Source organism: Mesoplodon mirus (assembly GCF_964341445.2).
Source record: "Mesoplodon mirus genome assembly, chromosome: 18".
In the NCBI taxonomy this organism is placed as follows: domain Eukaryota; kingdom Metazoa; phylum Chordata; class Mammalia; order Artiodactyla; family Ziphiidae; genus Mesoplodon; species Mesoplodon mirus.
Window position 1 is genome coordinate 48,443,273 of NC_138994.1, and position 7,153 is coordinate 48,450,425.

A 7,153-nucleotide genomic window follows, 5' to 3' on the forward strand; every position below is an offset into this window, starting at 1 on the left:
AACCACAGGTGCCAGCAAAATGGCGGTCATGGTGCAGGAATGTGGGAAGGATACCCTGTGCCTTGGTCTCAGAGACACCTTGGTGCTGGGTGGGCACATGGCAGATAAGCTTAGCTCAGGGAGGAGACACATTCACCTGGGGTTCAGCCAGGAGCAAACACACGGACTGGGGTGTGGCCCACCGGCCTGCTGGCGGCCGCCCAGCCCTGCCTGATGCTCAGGAGAGGGGCAAGCCCTAGAGCATTCTCCATCCTCCCTTCTCCCACCTTCCCCCCGACAGGAAGAATTCTGGAGACATGGGAGCACACAGACTTTCACTCACACATACACACACACACACACACAAACACACATGCTGAGAAGGCTGGTCAGGCTTCCAGCACTTCACAGCATGAGTCAGTTGGTGGATCTTGTTTCTGGAGAGAAACCAGTATGTCCGGAAGGTCTCTGAGCTTCCTCCCTCTGAGAGGCCGCCAATTGGATTTTCAATCTCCATTTTCATCCATGGCGATTTTCTGGCCTTGAACATGATAGGAAAGTGAACCTAGAGGCCAAGGATCTGACAGGGGCAGGAAAGCAAAGCTGCACAGCCATAAGGAACAAGAAGGAAAAGAAAACACATTTCACACAGAGGACTGCATTTCTACTAAGGAAGACTGAAACAATTTCCAAAGGTGGTTTTGGAAACACATGAAAGCGTTTTCCTTTCTGAACCTGAGAGATGGATCCAGAGGCTGTAACTAGTTCCCTGGGAGCTCAAGGTTCTGGTTCTCTTTCCATAAGAGCTGGGAACCAACGGCAGTGAGATATATATATAGTTTCTGCAAGAACCACAAGGAATGAAATATGGGAAGTCCCATCCAATTCAGTGGATTCCATCCATCCATCCATCCACCCATCCATCCATCCATCCATCTAACATTCATTCATCCAGCCAGCTAGCCAGCCTAGGGTCATTCGCTCATATAGTTAACATTTATTATCACCTGTTTAGGGTCTACCTTTGGCCTGGCCCTGGAGTCCAGTTACCCTGAAAGGACCTGGAGTCCCCTCTTGATTATCTATGGAAAGGAAGGGATACTAGTGACAAGGACTCTTCTAGTTCTAATTCAAAGGCAAAACAGAGGATAAACCCTCTCAGATGTGAAAAGTCTCTTGGCTTGAGGACAATGCAGTAGTTCATCCGGGGCCTGGCCCAAGCCAGATTCTCAGGAAAGACCTGTTAATTCAGGGTAACTTGTATCACTTGTTTAATGCCCTTGCTGAACGCTACACTTTCCATCTTTGAAAATCTTTCATTCAGGTTTCATGATGGGAGAAGGCTGAACGATTATGTAAGAGTGGTTTTTTTTTTTTTGCAACAATTTTATGGATATATTTTGAAGGAAGCAAACATATGCCTATTAAACAGGGGGAGAATTATCAGTGAATGTTTTTAAATGACCAATAAAAATGAAATTATCATTGCTCATTGTTTTTTATGGATCATAATGTGTTTTTTTTTCTTTTTTCTGATGGAAATATCCAACAAACTCCCCTCCTAGGCGTCGGCCGCTAATTACGCAGTTAGCACACAGTAATCCAGGCAAGTGGGTTCTCGCCTGTCGTAATTCATCTTCATAAAGATAATTGGCCCAGTGAATGAGACCACAAAATAATTCTGCAAACAGGAGACAGATTCAATAAAAACTGATTTTACTCTTCTCCCTTTCAAAACTACAAGCTTGAGAGAGGAATTTTCAAGAACATATCAGATTTCTCCCCAGATTGCCACCCCCACCCCCATTTGTTTATTACCGAAAGATTTACTGAGGACCCACTCTTTTTGAATCATTAGCTAAATACTGGGGAAAAGCAAAACTTGGACCAAATTCCCCATGACAAGGAATAGGCAATCAGGTAAGGAAATACATAAGCAGCAGACAGAAGTAACATGACACACGGTGGACAGTCAAAAAATGCTCCAGAAGACATGCAGAGAGAGGGCTACTGGAGTTCAGAGGCAAAGCGGGTGCTTCCGGCTGGAAAATCAGCAAAGGCTTCATGGAAGAAGTGGCGTTTGCTGAATACTGAAGGGGTGGGAGAGGGTGGGGAGGTGAGTGGCCATTCGGACAAACACGGGAGCAATTTCAGTGGAGCACAGACAGGTGACAGGAGGAGAGATGGAGTGGAAAGATAGGTTGAAGGTTGTCGTGAAGTGGGAGAAGCAGATTTTTAACTTTTTAACTCATGGCTGTGCCCTTCCCCTCTGCATATGTGATAGGTATTAACGTGACACAATCAGTAGAACACACCCACTATGTGCCAGACCCTGCGCTAGGGCTATGCGGGAGACCCAGATGATTTAGCTACAAAACCTCCCCTCAGAAACTCAGAAGGGGTCAGAAATGTTGATGTGGCCAATACTGGCTGAGCTCGTGCCTGAATTTATTATTGGAGGTGGCGGGAGGTGTGGGTGTGGGTCACTGTTCAAATGAGGCAGGAGGCTCCAGATGAGCCCACCATCCATCCAATTCCACATCACAGCAGGCATTGTTAGCATCAGGCTCTAGTTGTTTCCAAGGCAAAAAATTTTGGGACTATTTACTGCCAACTACTTCTTTTCTCTATCTCTGTCGCCCAAATTTCCCTCCTTGAAAATTTGAAAGAGCCAGGAAAAGACAGTGAGAAGAAAATGTTCAGGGAGATAGGAGAGCAATGCAAATGAGAATCACAAAGCAGAATCCCAGGGAATGGGAATTTCAGGAAGGGAATTGTTGACAGTGTCACATGGTGTAGAGAATTAAAAGGAGAGCTGGCAGGTGTCCGTTGGACTTAGCATGGAGAAAATCATTGATGAGCTGGTGAGAGTCACATGAGAAAAGTGGGGCCTGGGGAGCAGAAGCCAGGTGGCAGGGGCGTGAGGAGTGAGCTGGCTGGTGTGGGGAAGGAGTCACACAGCTGATACAGGGTGGGCTATTTACCTGACCACCATCTTACCTCCACTTTGCTTTTTGGTCTCTACTCTCATCAACAGACCTAATAACTCTTAGGAAATTACAATTTTACAGAATAAGTTATGTGCCACTATGACATTTTTACATTGGAAGATCTTTGAGATGCCTTAGGAAGTGTCCCGAGCTAGGGAATGCCCTAGCTGTAGTGGAACCACTGTAGTGGTTCTTACCCTTTCATGGTGCTAAAATCTTGACTCAGTAACCTAGATGGATCATAGACTTTCCCCCTGCTCTCCCCACTTACATCCCATCTGCTCCCAACTTCTATTTATTCTTTCTGCCTATCACCTCATTTATCCGTTCTCTTCTCTTTACTCCTATAGCTTCCATTGTGGTAGACTGAATTTTGTGTGTGTGTGTGTGTATGTGGGCCTCTCACTGTTGTGGCCTCTCCCATTGCAGAGCACAGGCTCCGGACGCGCAGGCTCAATGGCCATGGCTCACAGGCCCAGCCGCTCCGCAGCATGTGGGATCTTCCCGGACCGGGGCACGAACCCGTGTCCCCTGCATCAGCAGGCGGACTCTCAACCACTGCGCCACCAGGGAAGCCCTAGACTGAATTTTTGGTTCTAACTGTTCACTGCTTTGTAATAAATTTTACTTGCATGCCCCTTCCATGGCCTCATGTTCTTCCTCACTCCTTGACCTTGGGGTAGACCATATGACTTGTTAATAAGATGTTAGTAATGTGACACAATCAGAGGCCTGAAATGTTCTTGTGTAATTGAGCTTGCTTTTTTGTACTCCAGTGATACACCTGAGAAGATTATGTGCCAGATAGATGCTGCCACTTCTGACTGGGCCCCAGAAGAATCACATGTGAAAAAGACCTGAGTCTACCCTGTAGCCTGGAGCTGAGCCCACCCTAGATCAGCCATACTATAATCAATCTGCAGATCCAAGATTGTGAAAATAAATACATACTGTTTTAAACCACTGAGTTTGGGGGTGGTTTGTTATGCAGCATTACTATGCCATTAGCTGACTGATACAACCTCACTAGTTCAAGTCCTCTGCTCTCACTCCTTAAGTCCAACTTCCATATAGACTGTTAGACAACCTCAAACACTACAAGCAATAAAATCTTCCCCTCAGGGTTTTCAGTTTTTCTTCCAGAAGGTTTATTCCTTTATTCATTTTGTTCATACACTCAATAAATGGAGACTTGTGCTAAGCCTTAGCAAGGGCAATGGGGGGCAAGTAAGGGGAGGTTATAAATTGGAATGGGATGCATTCCATTTCTTTAAGTGAGAGAGACAGACATGAAAGCAAATAATTACATCCCAAGGTGTTGGCCATATTTCTTAACCAAAAACAAACCAAGTGGAGATAAAGTAATCATTGTTGCAAATGCCCTTGTTTATACTTAAAAGCAATTATCTGTGGGTATTTAAAAAAATAAAATCTATAGTAATTATGAGTTTGCCTTTTTGTTTTTCACATATCACATGAGCCAGTGAGGAAGTGGAATGCAAGATAGTCTGACCATATGTCAATACCAAATACATTTCCTTTAAAGTTTGCTTTGCACATCTGTTCTGGAAGATGGGGAATGAAATGTACTTGTAGACAGACACAAATGATTCACAGGATCATGATTGCTTTCCATCAGCTGCATCAATTATATACAGCAATGGGACTTGGTGAAATACATTTACAACTTGTTAAAAACACTCCTCAAAACAATTCAGACCTTGTTAAGTCCTGGTGTGCTCAGCCAAGCATGGGCTGGCAGTCGGCAGACGTTAGTCCTTGTACCAAATCTGAGCTGACCTTGGCCAAAAGGAAAGCATGTCAGGATGGAGTTTCTTTCTGATCTCTCTTTCCATTGTCATAAGATGGAAGACAGGGAAGCCAGCTATGAAATGAGCACAGACTTTTATTAGGTTGTCAATAAAGCACCCAATCAGTCATCAAACCAATTAATACTCTGTCAGGTGATGGGGATAAAGTAATGCAAGTAAAAGAATAAATACATGGTCCTGTCCTCGGGTCACTTACAGTCTCATAGGAGTTTACCATTTCCAGCTCCTCCTACTAACCATGTAATCTTAAAAAAAATTCACCTGGGCTTCCCTGGTGGCGCAGTGGTTGAGAGTCCACCTGCCGATGCAGGGGACACGGGTTTGTGCCCCGGTCCGGGAGGATCCCACATGCCGCGGAGCGGCTGGGCCCGTGAGCCATGGCCGCTGAGCCTGCGCGTCCGGAGCCTGTGCTCCACAATGGGAGAGGCCACAACAGTTAGAGGCCCGAGTACCACACACACACACAAAAAAATTCACCTAACTTCCCAGTCCCTCAACTTCCTCATCCATAAAATTATAAAAATAATAAAAATAATAATTAAAAATAATAAAATTACAAAAAGTACATCATGGGATTATTGTGAGAATTAAAGACATTAGTACATGGTATGGCAGACACAGCCAGTTGCCTACCCAATATTCATGATCCCCTTCTTTTTTTTACTAAGAGAACCCTGATTTTGTTGGAATGACAAGGCATCCTGCCAAAATACTCAACTTTCCAGCCTCCCTTGCAGCTATGGTAGCATGTGCCTCAGTTCTAGCCAGTGAGAAGTAGACAGAAGTCTTGGCAAGGGCATTCCATCATGAATTAAAGGACAGAGTTTCATGAGAGACACTTTTCATTCATCTTCTTGTCAGAAACACATATATGGAACATCCAACCACTTTGAGACTCTGAGGATGAAACTACATGCTTGGGATGGTGGAGAAGAAAACGGGAAGGAACTTGACTTCCAAATGATAACCTTGGACACCTGCATAAACTCTATTCCACTTACTTCCAGACTCGTCATAGGAGGAATAGTTCTTGCTTAGGCCACTTGCTTGCTGAAGTCACTCTTTGTGTGTGTGTGTGTCTGTGTGTGTGTGAAGGGGTTCTGTTCTACACAGGTGAACAAATTCCTAACTGCAAACAAGTAAAATGTCTGGCATGTGGGAAGCACTCAATAAATGCCATTAGTTTTGTTAATGTTATGACCACACCGTGTGATGGTGGCGTGGTGAGAACACAGGGAGCTGTCAGACCACTTAGGGGGGCTTCTAATCCAGACCAGATGGAAAATTCTTGGAGAAAGAGACATCCAAGCCAGACCTGAAAGCCTGGATAGGAGTGCTGTCAACTCTAAGTCTGAAAGGTCTTTTCAAGTGGACCCCTCTTCTCATTCCCACTGTCCTCCTACTCCATTAAGCCTCTACTTTGGACATTCCAGCAGGCTCTCAGTAGGACTCCTGCTTTCGATCTTGCCCAGACCATCTTCCCCAGTTGTTTCCAGAGAAATTTTTCTAAATGGGTCTGGCTATATCACACCCCCAGATGAAAACCTCTTGAGAGCAACCCCTCTCCTACACGGAGCTTCTCAAAATTTCCATAAAAGGGCCCCTAAGCAGCCTGTAACCTCCCTGGAGGCTTCAGCGAGACCTGAAAAGGTATGAAATTTATTTGAACTTTTCTAATTCAATCCTTAAAAAAATCATGTAGCTTTTGCATTTTGAGTTTGTAATATATTCTTGTTGGTTTTTTGTTTTTTGTTTTTTTTTTTGCGGTATGCGGGCCTCTCACTGTTGTGGCCTCTCCCGTTGCGGAGCACAGGCTCCGGATGCGCAGGCCCAGCGGCCATGGCTCACGGGCCCAGCCGCTCCGCGGCATATGGGATCCTCCCAGACCGGGGCACGAACCCGTATCCCCTGCATCGGCAGGTGGACTCTCAACCACTGCGCCACCAGGGAGGCCCTCTTGTTGGTTTTAATATGAAAATGTTTTAACTTACTTCCTAATGGGCTTAATTCATATTCTAGGAAGATGCACTATATTTAACCAGTGGTTCCGAGTATACTGCTTGTATAGCTCCTTGTACACTGCTTTACACCTCAGAGGGTGTGCTGGAGCTACCCATCCTGGCATCAAGACAGCACCTGTTTGGCCTCCTGTGATGCCTCCTTGCCTTTCCACATGCCATCCCTTCCTCACTGAATGGCCTTCTTCCCTGACTTTCTGGCAAACTCCAATGTGTGCTCCTGTGTTAAAGCACCCACCATGTCATAGCTTGGGCAGTGATTACAGAGTCCTCAATCTCTAATGAAGGTGTGAAGCTGTCAAGCACAAGGCCTGAGTTTTATCCATCCTTGAAA